The sequence below is a fragment of the Brienomyrus brachyistius genome, unplaced genomic scaffold (genome assembly GCF_023856365.1).
Source record: "Brienomyrus brachyistius isolate T26 unplaced genomic scaffold, BBRACH_0.4 scaffold34, whole genome shotgun sequence".
Taxonomy (NCBI): Eukaryota; Metazoa; Chordata; class Actinopteri; order Osteoglossiformes; family Mormyridae; genus Brienomyrus; species Brienomyrus brachyistius.
In genome coordinates this window covers 2,096,906-2,114,844 of record NW_026042309.1, presented here as the reverse complement: position 1 = coordinate 2,114,844, position 17,939 = coordinate 2,096,906, and the positions used below count along the sequence as shown (strand labels likewise).

Below are 17,939 nucleotides of genomic sequence, written 5' to 3'. Positions count from 1 at the left end.
AGGACGTGTGTCTCATGTCATTTTCACATAGAGGGAGTTTAATTGTTTTTATCTATGTCTGTGTGTCAACATATATCTATTTCGTTATGTCACTCAAATGTATGATTAGTATCGACATTTCGGTAGACTCCTATGTTGTAATAAAACTGTATGGTCCTCTGGGAGTTGGGCAGTAGAAAGGAAATGTAAAGTATCAATAAGAAATACTATTAATGAAGTAGCCGCCCTATCCTTTTACTTTGTATGGAGTGTGCATACAAGACACAACTAATGCAGTTGTACTGTTATGTATATAATTTAAAAGGTATACTTGCCAGCAAAAGATTGAGTTAATAAAATTAAATGAAAAGTATTAAGACCCCTTGTCATTCATAGTATTATATACTTCTTAATTTTACAAAGACTTTTTTCCTATCATATTTTTAAGTTTTTGAAGTTGATAATCTGGAAAACTGCTGCCTGGGATCAACTATCCATTCTTGACTCTTGGAATAGGAATTGAAGTTGAATAAAACAGCCTTACAGCACCCTCTTGTGACATACAGTAATATGGAAAACAGAACAATTACTAACAGAACGCAACATCCCCCCTTTACTTATGTATTCTTCTTCCTGCAGCAGCACTGTATTCTATAAAAGACACACCTTACCTGTAACATTTCTTCCTTTAAGGTCACTACACCCCAGACAAAACAATAATGTAAGTTCAACAAAACACATTGTGCTTGTGCCTTCCTGTAAGTGCACAACCTTTTCACTATGAACTGCCTGTTTTGCTTCCAACAAAAATCAATTACAATTAGAAATGTTCCATTCACTGAGGACCACAGTAAGAGGATCTATGAACAACTGTTATATATTTTACACCGAATCTCTCTTTTCCTTTAAGGTATCTCTTTCTAACCAGAAAATCATGGTCAGAACATGCATTTCATTTCTTTGTTTAATTCTGTGAAGTTCCATAGTCCTTGAGCCGATGATGGTTTGTGTGCCCTGGCTGCACAGCTTCCAGTTCCTTAGGCCATTCCAAGCTCAACTGTTCTTTCAGGACCAGTCTTTGGCAGGGCTGGAAATTTGGGAAGTCCACTGGGTACTGAGGCCAAATGGGCAGCATGCCATGCTTTCCCGTCAGCCAGGATGGGCCTCGATGGGTGCAGAGAATTTCTGATGCCCTTTTTGCACATGCGCTGGTTTCCACAGCCGCACTCTGTGCCCTTCTCTGAATGAGGGAGTGCGAGCTCCCTGTCTTGCATCACAGTACTGTTTCATGCGAGATTGGCAAAGAGACACCCAGCAATGCACTTTACTATCATGTCACTTAATTATCACTTATGCCCCTTCAGTATCAGGCCAAGTACAAACACTACACAAGCTGAGTATTCTGTGGGGAAAAATTAATGTCCTCAACTGCTGAGAGCAGCGTGCTGGTGATGCTCTGTGCTCATTACATCTGTGAGCTTATTACTCTCTGTAGTGCTTTTCAATGCTGCATTGAGCAGTTGCCAGGATGTTATGCTGCCTCTGAGGATAACTGTTTGTTTAGAAGTAGAATAATTCAGAATAATTCAGAAGATGAACACAGATTTTCTCTTATTAAACAAGACACTGGCGCACTTATAATTGTCCAATAAGAGGTAAGGAGCATTCCTATTGAACAATCATGACTTCTAGCTTAAGTTAACTCCGCTAACTGAGAAATCCTGCTTAGTGGAACACCTCCCTGGTCAGAAGAGAACAACTACAACAACCAAGAGTCACTACCTGGCTTCTGGTTATTGTGCATTAGCTCACAGCTCAGACTGGGAGTCATTTCATAATGAATCGACTCCTCAAGTCCAAGCGTTGCAGTGGACTGCAAAGCATCCAGGGACACTGCGCAGCACGTTAAAGGACAGCTCTTATGGAGTGACCACTAAATGTAAAAGGGGAAAAATAAATCATTTAAAAAATTTTAAATGAATAGTTAAGGAAGATGTAGCATTTGATTATGTCCATGCATTTTATAATCTATTCAGTACAGGATCATAGGGGAGTCACAATAGGACATACTGTAAGGAAGGGGAATATTCTGCCAAGAAGGTCAGTGCATCATAGTACTCACTGACAGACACAGACATACACAGGCACAAGGAAACAAGCAGCAGAACATGCATATCACATGCAGAGCTCAGCCATGATGTTAAGAGCACGACACCCTGAGCCAACAAGCCTGTAGGACCTAAGAACAAACTTAGATTTGGGTTTAAAGTGTTCTATCTGGGATTTTCTTGCTGTTGGTACTACAGCCAGACACACTACAGTCTGTAGTCATGATCCTCGTTCCCCAGTAAAATACTATTATTTTCTTTCATGCGTACTTTGACAAAGACATCAGCTTAATACAATGCACAAGGCTCACAAGTTGAAACTTCAAGAATAGGCACAGACCATGACATCACCTTAAAACCAGCTTGGAAGGTGATGAAATTGTAACCTGGCTGTCTTCATCGCCTGATTTAATCCCCATCGTTAACTATGGGGCCTTAATGTAGCATAAGATTAACCACGATCACAAACATTACACTTCTCAGAGTGGCATCTGGGAGGTTGTCCTGCCTGCTTGTGAGTGTGTGTGTGTGTGTGTGTGTGTGTGTGTGTGTGTGTGAGTGTGTGTGTGTGTGTGTGAACTGATAGCAGGCTCATGATGGTCATTGACAAGAAAGGGCATTAAACTTGGCAAAAGGGACCGCAAAGAATGGCAGATTGTTATTCTTTATATAAATTCAATAACTAACTAAGTCTTCTTTTATTATTGCTTCTCTTAATAGAAAAGAGAGAAAAATCCATCAGTTTCTTTTGTTTTCATTTGTGACTAATTTTCTCTAAAAAAGAATTTACTTTTAGCTAGACAAAACTTCTGAATTCATTTTCTCAGTCTGTCAGTTTGCACGCACACACAAACACACACACACACACACACACACATACAGAGGTGTGAGGCAACAGTGCTAACCACTGCACCACCATGCCGCCCCCGCTACCAGAACAGACTTTACCTAAACTTATCTAAACTTCATGTAGAATAAACACGTTTTAAATGCTTTTTCGGATATTGTCATTTTCAAATCTATATAAAAAGAAATGTGATTAAAGAAGAATAGTAACAAGATAAAATTAAATTTTAGCCACTGCCCACTGGTGAGTTGTGGTATTTTTAGAACAGGTCCGTGGGTGACTCATGTGGTCCTTGGGGGCATCCTGGTGCCAGTGGGCACCATGTTGGTGACCCCTGTTCTAAATGGTATGTAGGGTTTGCAAACTACACCAACGCTTCTGATGTAGCTACATTTAGGCTTATAGTGGAATAATATAGTGGAAGATTCCTTGCGTGAGTGTCTGAGAGCGTGAAAGTCATGCCAGATGCATGGTAGTCGGCAGCCCTGCTTTCCGTGTGCATCTGTCTCTTACTTTAGGTGGCTAGAGATCCAGCATTACTCAGGATTAGGAGCCACTTGCACTGATAATAATTAGTTTCTTTTTCCCCTTGCAGTCTGCTGCTGTATAAAATCCACAACCCATGACCTCCTAATATTTACCCGAAACTATGTTTTCAAAATAGCACAATTGGGCATGAACACCGCGGACCTGGAAACTCTGCTGAGCATTGAGAATCAGCGTGCAAAGGCTCTTAATTTGGATATGTTTGTAAAACGTTCTGCTGCACAGCACAACAAAGAAAAACAACTGGTCAGTGATAATGAAAAGTACAATCAGCATTTTTTAATCATGAGAGTCCAAATGCTTACATAAATTGTCAGTTTTTCAGTGTAAGTATGCTCCTGAGCTCCACGATTCTGAATGATAGTCGGTTTCTCATTGAACTTCCATGCCACTCTGTTAAAGACTTAAGGATCTTGAGTATTATTTCAACATAAACTTTGCTTGGGTGCTTCATACTTTAAATTAAATATAAATTATGGCAACGTGCAAAACTATTAAGCAAAATGCAACGTATTTGTTTTTCATTTACGTAATTATATATGTTGATTATGATTCTTTTTAGTTCCACAGTACATGCAGATACTACAATCCAAGCATGCACTCTTAGGTTAATTGCTATCAGTTTATATAAAGATTTCCCATTCGGTGCCTGTTGTAGAAATTTCAGTCAGAGACTAGCTTCTGATATAGAAAGAATGTTTACATTTTTTTTGGCCGTGGAATAGTTTTTCAGTGCTGCATGTAGTTTCTCTTTATTGTTTGAATAGGACACACTTACACATCAACAAGTGTTGTGGCAGTTGTGATGTTCTCGCATATGAGACAATACACGGACAACTTTTATTAAACAAAACAAAAGGCTTTACTCTCCATACTCCAGTCAATTGCATGCATAGGCCTACTGCCGCATCTCACTTTGCCAACTTCCGCTTCCGTGCGGCTCAGGAGGATCTGGCTGCAGAACACTGGAAAGGGGTCCACAGCTCAAGGGGACCACCAGAGGACAGATGGAGTGGAACCGGGAACCAAGGGATTTGCCAGTGACTGGCACTCACTGTTGTTTTTGACTACAATAAAAACAGCTGTACTGGCTGAATAATGAGCATACAAAAGGAAAAAAAGACATGGATAGGAATAAAAAGGTAATTGAAAATAGAAAAACAACTGAAGAGTCATTAACACTGAACACGCGTCTCTGCTCTGAGGACGATGATCCTGCCAACTGCGCCAGACTGTGACAGACCGAACTACAAAACTGTAGACTCAGTGGACAGCTGACTACGCCACCCTAGGAATTTCATCCAGCTTTCCATTGAGACTACAGTTTTGCAGTCTGTTCTGCCAGACAATGTATTAAAAAGTGCAGTGTTATACATGACACTGTAATTAGTTCAATTCAAGAGATGTACAATAAAGTTATAATAGTGTGATTATCATAATCACACAAATATATGAATTCCTCCGATGCTGAATTAAACAACCCTTTATGCTGTCCCTTATGTGAATTAGTAAAAATTTCCACACCTTTTTCACTATAGCCAACCATTCTCTCCATAGTCATATGCAATTCCAATTCCCCCTTTTATTTATTTTATGGCAGACAGACAGCAGTGTTTCCCCTATCATTATATTAGGGTGCCCCCCCGCAGAAGGTCAAGTTAATCTTATTTTATTACATTTTCTATATAGCGTCAGATCACAGCAGAAGTTATTTACTGTAAGGTTACCTTTACTATAGAAGAGCTCTATATCATTGTCATTTTAATAAACAAATTAAATAGCCTTTTGTTATTTATCTTATTTGCACAAAAGCTTTTTCTCTCTATACCAGAGGTGCCCAATACATCGATCGCGATCTACTGGTCGATCGCAAAGACTGAGTAGATCGCATGACATAAAAAATAGAGGAAGGGCGACGTGATCAACCGCGCCAGCTGCTGCAAAACTCCAGTAAGCAACCGAGTCGCCTCCAATTTATTTCTACTAAACTTAAGAGACGGTATAAAACTGAATGGGGGAGCAGGACCAAGTACGAAGCCAATAACCTACCACTTCCATACGGAATGAAAGGAGGAGTACTTTTTCCCCACAAGGTCATATTCGAAGTGCGTTTGTTTCATCTGTCAGTCTACCATTGCTATTCCGAAGAAGGGAAATGTGGAGCGGCATTTTCGGACTGCTCATAAAAACTACGGCATTAACTTCCCTCCGAAAAGCGAGCTAGAAAGAGAAAGGTGAAGGAACTAAAATCCCAGTTCAATTAAAAAATAATGCATTTATGCCAAAGGGAAATTAATAATAATGATCAGAAAATATGTAGCGTCAGCCACCTGAAAAGCAGAGAAAAATATCTGCGTTTTTTAAAGGGTGATAAAGACGTTTCACAATGGAATTTTCTGCTTTAAACTATCACCATTTTTTGCTATCAGCAATCGTTTTTAAAGCCTAACAGTTAATATATTTTCAGCTCGAGCCAAACATCCGCAATAGGCTGCCAGGAGACCATCTTGTAACTTGCATGCGGATCTCAATAAATAGGCCTGACGTTTCTGACTTCCCATATCAAGAGGCTCTAGAAATGTTATTTTTTTCCCCTTGTCCTGTCCGGCAGCTTTAGCAGAATCATGGTCTGAATGCACTGCTGTGCCAAACATGCTTGCTTTACCATGAGGGGATCTATAAACTCTGTATAGACCCCTCATGTTGATCTATTTCTTTTTATTTTAATTTTATTTATTTATTTCAGTTTTAACACATGTAAAAACATTGCAGTGGGTGAGCTGGCCGTAGTGGAGTGACATATTAGGAGGGGGAAAAAAGAAGGAAAAGGAGAAAAAAAAGACAGGAAAAAGAAAAAAAAGGAGTGATAGATTCAGAATGGAATAAACAAAATTATAGTGTGCAGAAAGTAACACAACTATACAAGCATATAAAATCTTAGTGTGTGCTTGGATGGGTGCGTGTGTAGGTGGGGATTGTGATGGTGATAAGGGTTAATAGGAAACACCTGTGAGGGGAAAGGAGGAACAACATAAATTGTCAGCGAAGGAGTAAGAAGGGGGGCCCCATATGCTCGGTGGTGCTTGGAGTCCATGCTGCAGCTGCCAGATGCGGAAGCGCGTGCGCTGGGGGAAAATTACTGCATTGTGGGACATACGGCGAGTTATTGGGGTGCGCAGAGTTGGGAAGCTAATGACGCCGGTCCGCGATTGGTGGCAGCGGCGTGGATTCCAGGCGCCACAGGAAAGGTTTGTGGTTCCTTCTAGGAGTTGGATTATTGTTTGTGTTGTGGGTTTTGTTTTCGGGGGATTGGGCTGTCTTCCCCCAACTAGTTACTTTAAATAATATTGTTTGATATAAATTGATTTTTTTTCCTTGTGTGTTTATGTGTTATTTAGGAGGAATCACATGTGATTTTGGTGTTCATGGCCCTTGTGTTGATGTGAGCTGCCCAGGCCTTTTTATTGTACACGTGTGAACTTTAGCTGGGTGTTTTAGCTGAGTGTGAAGTGTTTTCCCAAGTGTTTTAGAGATTGCTGTGCTGAGGTCATTGTGTGAGGGGTTGCGGTGTTACCTGGGTGCTCTCTTCACTTATTGAGGCAGCGACACTGAATTGTGGAATCCTGGTAATAAAGGCTTATTGCTAGACTTCTGTTGTGAGCTGTTTCTTATGCCTGGTGCCCAGTTTAGCCGAGTTATAAACCTGCATCATTGGGGAAAAGTGATCCTCTTACAATTATATTGTGTTGATTACATTATAATGTTTACATTGTAATGATTACATCATGGATATTTGGCATACATTTTAATATCATAATACTTGTATTCTACGTTGTATAGTGCTAAATAATATTCCATAAGAGCAGCTTCACTCCTGAGTCTCCTGGGTGATTGTAGCTCAGGTCCAGCTCTCTCAGGTGTGAGGGGTTTGACCTTAGAGCTGAAGCCAGGGAAGAACAGCCTTCTTCTGTGACTCTACAGCCTGCAGAGAGACAGACAAAAACACTGATAAATAAGATCACCAATACAATTATTACTTTTAAGTAAATGTAACTACTTTCCTATTGACAATGTGTTTCCTTTCAATAAATACAGTTTACTACATGGAAGGAATACTCAGTAATACTGGCCTCAGTTTCTCCAGTTTACAGTGTGGAATACTCAGTAATACTGACCTCAGTATCCCCTATTTACAGTGTGGAATAAGCCGTAATACTGACCTCAGCATCTCCAGTTTACAGTGTGGAATACCCAGTCCAGCAGAGAGCAGCTTCACTTCTGAATCCTGTAGGTCATTGTCACTCAGGTCCAGCTCTCTCAGATGTGAGGAGTTTGATCTGAGAGCTGAAGCCAGCGCCTCACAGCATTCCTCTGTGAGTTCACACCGGTTCACCTTTAGGAAAATGAAAGACTTTTAAGATTCAAGGTTCTTTATTTGTGACATGCGTAGTTATACAGGTACAACATCCAGTGAAATGTATCCTGAACTGCTCTTTTAACTGTGCAACATTAGAATAATTAAATTTAAAAACCACTTTTTACATTGGTGCACTGTATATTACATCACAGTGAGCCGTTACATTCATCACAGAAGAGATTCTTTTAAACAATGAATTTATTGTACAGCTTTTAAGTGGCACATTAACACTCACCTCAGTTTTGACGAACATTATATTTTGTTAAACTCTGCATATTTATATTTAAAATTGCAACACAACCATCACTTTTCTTTGTCTATTAGCTGCTAACCAACACAGTGCTAACCATGACAGTTTGGTGTAAGATCAGTGGGTAACGCCTGAGTGAGGGTATCCATTTTACCACAAACGATGCTGAAAAATGGGCTGAGGAGGGATGTTGAATATCAAGAGCAGTTCTGTTAAAAGGATACAGCGACTGAATAGAGGGGAACATTACTGATATTAAAGGTAAGTTAAGGATTTTGACAGGCGTAGCCTAAGTGTCAATGTACTAGCTAATCAGCAAACATCAAAATATTCTTTGCAGCGTGAATAACTAACGTTAGTTATTAACAAGCTTGATTTATTTTCTGAGTTTACAATTTTCTGAGACAACAAGCACTATTATCCTGAGAGAGGCTGAAAATGCTGGATACATATTACTAAACATATATGGTACATTACAGAGTTAATCAATGGGGTATGAATATATTTTAGGTCCAAGCAGAGTCAGGTACTTCACCTCCAATGGATCTTGGGTTTTCACATAGAAAATAAAAATCTTCAGCCCCACTGTGAGGAATTATAGCAGGAGGCAGCTTGGTTATATGAAACATCCTCACTACTGTAAATCCATGATTCTGCAAAAGTGTGTTTTCTAAATTTGAACTTAGCTTCTAAGTGTCCCGGTTACAAGGAAATCAAGGGAAAGACAAACATTGGTCACATTCTCGTTTTTGATAAGATGTACATCCTGGTTCACAAGAATATGCCACACTAGCATCAAAGAATTTTGTGGAATTCATCCCACCTCAGCCTCGTTTTCATTTTGAAAATGGTGACCTCTGCGAAATAAGCTAATAGCCCCCCAATTCAGTGCCAGAACGTTGGAGTTCACCCCAGTGAGCGAGAGGGTTACCTCCCTTCTCCTTCAAGTTGGCGGAGGGGGTCTGACTGTTTATGCGTATGCACCGAACATCAGCTCAGAGTACCTGGCCTGCTTCGAGACCTGGGAGGGGGGGCTGGGAGGTGCCCCCCGTGGGGACTGCATTGTCCTGCTGGGAGACATTAACGCTGATGTGCGTAGCGACAGTGAAACCTGGAAGGGTGTGATTGGGAGGAACGGCCTGGCCGATCTGAATCCCTGTGCTGCCCACAGTGTGTCCATAACGAACAGCATGGTGGAACATAAGTGGTCCTGTGACCGGAGCACCCTGGGCCGCAGGTCGATGACTGATGGCCGTCTGATGGGACTGGCAATTTGCTACTTTTAATATCTCTCCTTAAATGTTTCATGTTTTTTTTTATTTAATTTTTTATTGTTATATTTAGTCCTACGATTTTACTTTGTGCATTAAGCATTTTATTTTTTATCATCTTTTCTGGAAAGCACTTTGAATGACCTTCTTGTATGAAGATGTGCTATACAAATAAACTTGACTGAAACCGACATAAAATATTTATTCTCTACTCATTTCAGCTTCTCCAGTTTACAGCTGGGATCCTCCAGTACAGCAGAGAGCAGCTTCACTCCTGAGTCTCCTGGGTGATTGTAGCTCAGATCCAGCTTTCTGAGGTTTGACTTCAGAGCTGAAGTCAGGGAAGAACAGCCTCTCTGTGACTCTACAGCCTGACAGCCTATAGAAAGGAAACCACAAAATTTCAGACAAAATACAGGCAGCAGCGACCTGTCAAAACACCAGTGCTGAAGTTGCCAGTGACTGGCCTGGACCCACCAGAGCAAACAGCCCTTCAGCCCTTACAAATCGAATTATGACATATCTGAGTAGCCCAGACTGTCCGGAAAATGGCTGACTAATGTACATACAGTGTAATAAGCTGATAATCAAATGGATAGAAAAACGCTCAATAATAGACAGGATTCAGAGGGTAAATAAGGTGCATCATGTGGAAGAGAAGTTAGGTGGCATTGGGGTGCATTGTGAGTTTCATCTGGAAGCTAGAAGGGAACAAACAGGGCTTTTGGGGGGGGGGGGGACTTCTCCGGGGGCTACATCGCTCTACCTTTTTTTAAAATGATTTATTTAAAAAAAAAAAATCTTTTCTCCTTACACTATAATGGCAGGTTTAGGACTAATACAGTACAGTCATAACCAGTGTCAGGGATTCTATGCATTGCTACACAGAGACAAGTCCAGATATTGAGCCCAAGGCTAAAATTGTGGTTTACTTACAAGTGCACTTTGCTGGGCAGTGGGGGTGTTTGTCCTTCTCTGCTCACATTTTCCCCTCTTATCCTGTCTTCTCCTCCGCAGCCCTTCCTCCTTCTCTCTGTTGCTCCTATATTCCCTCCCCTCCAGTCATCTATGTTCTCTGTAGTCTCTCCTCTTCTCCCATTCTTCAGTTATACTGTCTTCTCCACTCTCCCTGTATCCCTCCTGTCTTCTGGTCCTGTCGTCTTTTCTCCAGTCATCCCCTGCTTCTCAGTCATCTCTGCATCTTTTCTCTCATTTGTTTGCTTATTCTTTGATTGTTTGTGTTATTCGTTAACCCACCACCCCATGCTGGATGAGTCTTGATGTTTTTTGTTCTTTTTAAAGTTAGGCTTCTTCCTTTGTTTTTGTGCCATATCTTCTGCCCTCTTCTGGTTGCGGCAGTGCATGACACGGGTGGGAAAAATAGGGTTTATTACAACACACACATCAAAACCAAAAGGATCAGGATGGATCCAAAATAAACAGCAAATGACCAGGAATGAACTAAATGATGGAATAAACACAACTAGAGAACTATATACATACATACAACATACAGCTATAATGAAGCATCAAAGAACAGAAGCAGAACAAGCACTTAAATACACAGCTAACAAGACACTGAGGACTAACAGGACAGTGAGAATCATAACCAATAACAAGGACTGAGGGCAACCCAGGAACAGGCATTACAGTTAAACAGCACTGGTGAAATCAAAGTGACCTTTCAGCCACATGGTCAGCTCTGCATCGCCCTCTGCTGTTTGCATTAGAAGCTGCTTGAAATTCCCACTCTCCTTACCAACACCTCGAAAAGCCAGGCCTTGCCGTGCCAAGTACTTAACTTCAGAAGATTTTTCCTCACTTGCTGCTGCTCTTTCCAGCTCATCTGAAGGTTGAATATTAACAGGATTGATCTTCTCAATCCATGTCATCAGTGCTAATCTGTGGCACTGCCTGTCTTTATGTGTACTGAATTTATCCAGTGCCTGTTCCAGTTTCACATGCCAATCTTCACAAGACATTTGTGTTACAAATAATTTTGCACAGTAGAGTATCTGCGATGCAGGAATGCAGGGGTTTCATTGGGGACCTTTCTATGGCTTAGTACTGTGAAGGAGTACATGGTTAGTGCCAGGCGCAAATGGATATCTTTGATTTTGCATCCATTTGGTAACTTGTTGAAGTTGTCTGATAGTCAGTAATACATGGTTTAATTATTATGATTTTTTTATTTATTATTTTAAAACATCTGAAAGAATCTGAAATAGAAAAGCTTATTTTAGTTTATGGTCCACTGGATAAACACAGACATTACAGATGGTTTTAGAATCTAATGCTGAATGTTTTTTGCTATAATTTTTCTGCCTGCATATGCTGTGATTGGTACAGTGAAATCTGAGAATGTGTTTCTCGTCAGTATCATAGCCTCAGACAACAAACCAACGCTGTAGCGCGTCACTGTGTTTACATGTGGGAGGGGTTCCAGTTACATAATGGGCTCGTTCTAATTCAACTGTTTTGACGGAGCTCGACAAACCTAAAAAATAAATGCTGGTGTTATGAAAAACTATGTCATATAACTATATTCCAGATTTATTACAGCCAAACACATCTCGGAGCTCCGAGGAACCTCCTTCTCCTTACATTTGGGGAAGATGGTGGCGCAGGAGGTAGTGCTGTCGTTTAGCAACCAGAGAGTTGCAGGTTCGAGCCCTGGTTTCTCGTGACCCCATCAAAGTGTCCTTGAGCAAGACACTGAACCCCAAATTGCTCCCGGCGTGCAGGTTGGCGCCTTGCATGGCAGCCTCCGCCACCGGTGTGTGGATGGGTGAATGTGAGGCATGAATTGTAAAGCGCTTTCAGTTCTCATAAAAGTAGAAAAGCACATTTATCATGTGTGTTTTGGATTTGGATTGTATTGGTGTGTAGTCAATCGCTCATGTATATGCTCAATCGCAGTAACATTTTCACAGGAATTTGGGAGGTTGAAGTGCTAATTCTATGGGGGTGTATTCAGTGGGAAAGGTGTGTATGTAGGGCATGTCCCCCCCCCCTATTTGTGGTGTTAGATATTCTGTTCCACCCCCCCCCCCCCCCCGTGCGTTAAGTAGTGGGGTTGCTCTTGCGTGTTTAATAAAAGATTGTACTACACTGCTTGTCCTGGCATATTGCCTGTGGTTTGGGGGGAGGTTAATCTGTGTGTGTGACCATGAGTGATGCGACATGTGTGCTACAGTATACATCCAGTATGTAACTGTATAAAGTAAAACTCACTGTGTAATATAAAATGCAAATGGATACTGTAATATGAAGCATTGCAGTAAGAGGACAATATTACAGTACAGGGCACATTGTTGGATTACATACCCGTTGGCTCTATAAAATGTTTGAATGGTTGAGGACATGGTTGTTCTCCCATCATTCGGCCAACCAGCCTCAGCCATTGTAAGGCCATGATTGTGGACCTAAATATATATATACAGTACTGTGCAAAAGTCTTAGGCAGGCAAAGAAGGCAGGCACCTCATACAGCTAGTCAATCTCTCACTGACTTTTTGAACCAATATATTTAATTATTTAATTGAGCTGTTGGTGAAATTTAACAAAATCGTGGAACGGCTGATGTGCCCCTGAAGACAAGTTTGGGAACTGAAGCGGTGTTCATCTAGCCATCCAACTAGATATCAGTAACTTTTTAGAAAACAGAAGAAATTATTACTAGTTTTTATTGTGTTACTCTTAATTTGCACACATTCTAATATTAAATTGTATTTTTTGTTCTAAGCCAAAGTGCACTTGCTACCCAGATAAACAGCTTTAAACATTTCTTTGGACTGCCTAAGACTTTTGCACAGTACTGTACTGTATATGGTAATGCTAAATTGATAACTCCTATCAGTGTTGTGTTTATGGGAAATATGCTAAATTTGCTGATGCAGTCTTCTCAGTTGCCCCTTTATCCACCTTACTTACTGTTGCTATGCCTGCTATGTGCTCACTCTGCGTGCCTTAATTATATTATGGGGTTTTATTATTAATTTATTCATAATCATTGTTATTTTTTCAACCTCTGTGTGGTCATAATATTTTGGGTTTTATAGTTACAGTCATGTGGATTAATCTATTTTCTCTGTGTTTTACCATGAAGAACAAGGTGTGACAGGGGATGATTTTGTGGACATTGGGGAGCAAGATGTTTACCTTTTGTTCCCCAAAAACCTCAGACTGAGGAAATCCCTAATTTCCATTTTAAAACTAAAGGCAGGTAAACTGTCTGTTTGATAGCAAGCTCTGTGTTTTTTGTGGTTTCACATACATACTGCTGTCAGGTCATGGTTACAGAATATATCATATTTAGTTTCATGATCTTTCCCTCAATCAGTCTGGAGTGGAAGCAGAAGACTTCCTAAAAAATAAGCAGGGAAATCAGCGGCAACACCTGAACAAAAGAGATTCAGTGTAAGTATCACACAGTCCTGGAAATAGAAACTAAAGTGGACAGAGCTGTTAGAACACAGACAGTGCAGGTGGAAGTAGAATCAGCAGAATAAGTGGTTCTCACATCAGAAATACTGCTACCATTCATTCTGCTCATTCTATGTCCACCTGCACTCCTCTCTATTCTAACGTTTTTGGTGCAAAACTGATATGTTTCTTTTATCTACACGTCTCCACCAGGCTGTTGTAAGATCATCCCTGGGTGCATCAAAAATGTGGACCACTGCCTGCAAGGGAGCGGAAATTGACTGGAACCCTGTCATAAGCAAAGTCTGTACCTCATAAAATTGTTTAAAATCAATATTTCTAATCAAATAGTTTAATTTCTCTATTTTACTTTTTTACCACATAAAGCCCAATGAGGGCTTCAATTTTCAATCACCAAATAAAGTGTTTTAACAGAATATTTCATGTAATTTCAAGGTCACAGCAGAGTTGCCCTGCAGCCTCGTCGGCAAAGAGCAGGAAATTCTGAAAAAAGCCTTAAAAATGCTCCGAAACAGGAGGGAGGACCTCCGAAGGTCAGGAAAGGTAATACATACTGTACATAGGGAACCTGCAAGCAAGTTAAAATTATTCAAGCCCCCTGCAGTCAAATTAAATCATGAATGTAATGTCCGGAATACAGACCTAGTCAGCCAAGGCTGAATAATGTTCCTGTTCATGTTCTGCTTCACTTTCCTGGCTTCTCATGTCGTGGCAAAACTTCATTTCTACTGATTCCATTGTCTAGAAGAGAGAAGGACTTCAGCTTCACTCCAACGGTATGTAGCTTATCTGTATTTATACCTTATCATTGTGTAATATATATAGTAATACGTTTCATAATTTAGCTTCTAAAATATTGTGCAATCACCAGCCCAATTGATTTTTTTGCCATCTTAATCCTCTCAGGATCAGTACAGTATATGTGCAAACATATTTTATGTGTTTACAGACGTGTAAGACTAATGAAAAAAGTTGGGAGAACAGTGGCCCTTGGAGGTAAAATGTGTTTTTACATTTTCCCAGTGCTGCTGCATGATTCACTGTACTGCAGTGTGAGGTTTCCCATTGCTCACCACACCTAATTTGGCTAAAGAACTTGATGATGTTACGATGATCAGTGTGTTGGCCAGTGAAACTGACAATGTGCTGAATTTTGGGAAATTTTGAAATGTATTATAAACACAGCATATTAATCTGCACAATGTAGCAAAACAGTCTGAAACGTAACTGAGATACAGAGGTTATACACTGATCAGCCATAACATGTGAAGCGAATAACATTGATTATTTGGTTACAGTGGCATCTGGCTGTGGGGGGGTTATATTAGGCAGCAGGTGGATGCTTTGTCCTTGAAGCTGATGTGTTGGAAGCAGAAACAATGTGCAAGTGTAAGGATGGGAGTGACTTTGATATGGGCCATTTGGTGATCATAACCCCCAGCTCTTGTGAGATGGTCCTGCAGTGGTCAGCAGGTTCATGGTGGGGCCCAGGCTCACCTTTGCCGCCAAAATAGCCATGACTCATCAGGGCGTGGATTCCTCCAGACCTCTGAAGGTTTGCTGTACTATCTGCCATGTAATGAGCCTCCGTCACCCGTTCATGTATTTCCCTACAGTTTTGGAGATGCTGTGACCGAATCATCAAGCCATCACAACTTGGCCCTTGTCACTCAAATCTTTAGGCTTGTCCACTTTTCTGCATCCCAGTATATCCTACACATTGTTTATTTGCTGCCTAATAGGTCCCACCTACTAGCAGGTGCCACTATTACCAGGTAATCAATATTATTCACCTGTTAGTGGGCGCAGTGTTTGACAAATATAGTTTAAAATATCAGTCATTTAACCTAATTCCGAAATATTAAATGTGGAATGGAAATAATGGAAGCTATTGCTTGTGTGGAGTGAACTGAACTTAATTTTGAACAATGTTTCAAATTGCTACATACCTGAAATGTTTGTGGTTTATTGTAGAAAGAACAGAAGCACTTGAGGTTTGCCTCCAGGACATCACACCTCCTATTAAGCACCTTTACAAAGTAAGTAATTTCCCTGAAATATCATCAAAATATTTTTTTTCTGGACAGCTCTAAGACTGGGTTTCCGTGGGACATTATTAGGATTAGAAGTAATTAAACCAATTTGGTCTTACATAGCATTAAAAATGGTTTAAATGACAAACAACGCCTTAAATGGCTTTAAAAAGCATGACGTTTTATTGTCATGTACATTAAACATTTAATATACACACAGGACCAGTTGGCTAAATTCTCCAACCTGTGATTGGCTGGTTTGTGATGCTTGTGGATATCACTGTGCTCTCAGAATGGAGTCACAAATATACCAGTGTAAAATATACGGTGTTAAGGGGGAATTTGCTTCTGGGTTAATTAGTGACAATTGCAAATGTTTTGTGTTGATTCTTCAGCTTCATATACAGATTCGCAGATTCATAATTACCACAGAAGGGGAAGTAAAGTCTGTTCTATTTAAAAGCCAGACATGTTAAATTACTGCAGGGCACATTAACCTGTCCACAGTGCCTGTTGTATGAGAGCATCATGATTATTAATAATATACACTGTATTTCAAAAGGACCTGTGGGATTAAAACTGAGGGTTATTAAGACACACCTTGCTTATACCTCTATACCACTGTGAGTCCAAGTCCTCACCCAGCATTTACTAACACAGGTTAATGTAAAGAAACATCAGCACATTTTAACATGGCCACGATTCCATCTTTAGCAAATACCTTATATATATAACATAATATGGATTTGCAGACACCCTCAAAAACCCTGTAATAACAAGAATAAGGCTATATAAACTCTTTCACTGGCTGGTTTGTTTTTTTATCTCATACATCTTACTGACTGATCCAAATGTCAATACATGTACAAGTTGTAGTAACTGCATGTTTGAAGAAGCTCCATCCTCCTAATATTTTCTTCTTTACCATTATAGGCAGGAGAAAGAGTGAAATTGAGGAAAAAATACATAGATGGGTCAAGTAAGCAGCAGGAGCAAAGAGCAGAAGAGGAAACAGGAAAGAAGGGAGAGGAAAAGAGAGAGAGAGGAGAGAAGACAGATGAGGAGGGAAAAGCAGTGGAAGAAGGAAGCAACAAACGTAAAGGAGGAAGAGGCTATGAAGACGGAACTTATAGCCCAGCGAAGGCTTTCCAAGCCCAAGGGAGCAAGCGGCCGGTAAAAGGAAGGAAGCTTTTCTCATTGTAATTCATTCATGCATGATAATAAAACAATACTTTGTCATACTGGTTTGTGATTTATCATGCTTTATTTTTACATAAACATTTGAGCACACAATTAAAATTAAGTGGCGATATAAGGATATTTTAAGTGCTTAAGAACTTAAAACAGTCTTAAATAATCACTTAATTAATAAAAATTAATAGGTGAAATAAAGAATTTTAATGGTTTGTGGACCCCTATAATAATATTAAACTCCCTTTATTAGAATTGAGGACAGATGTAAGTAATTTTAAGTAGTAATGGAACCTTGCAATACTCTTAAACTGCCCCTTAATTAATCAGAATTAAAGGGCAATGTTATGTAATTACAGACCTTGAAACAATCTTAAATTTCCCCTTAATTTATAAAAAAGGGGTGAAATAAGGATTTTTTGAGAGTAAATTTAAGAGGCAAATTTGAAAAAGTAAGGAGGAAATTCAGTAGTTTTACCCCTTAATTGGCCTTAATCATTGCACCTTTTCCCTTAATTTCACATATAGCAATAATTAAGGACAAAATTAACGTAATTTTAATTTTAAAAATTAAGGGGTTTGATTTCGTAGTGTAAGTACGTAGTGTAAGATATAGTAAAACACTTACTAACTGGTAATGCACGTTAGCATTACGTTAAATGACCACTTTACCTGCTACTTACAAGTTTTGCCGCTTACCGTTTTAAAGAAACACACCGGAGTTAAACTTACGCAGCGTTATTTACCGGCACTTCTAACACCATTTGCGGCCATTAACTCATAGGTGGCAGTAACACTGAAATGACTCTTTCTGCGTCAAAATAAGGTAATACTGTGATTTTGATACTTTA

General features: G+C 39.9%; 1 protein-coding gene across 1 annotated transcript in view; it reads left to right on the top strand.

Moving 5' to 3' along the window:
- Window positions 1–17,939, top strand: part of LOC125721617 (NACHT, LRR and PYD domains-containing protein 12-like) — a 566,129-nt gene that overhangs the window by 527,484 nt on the left and 20,706 nt on the right. The gene's annotated exons all lie outside the window — the stretch shown is intronic.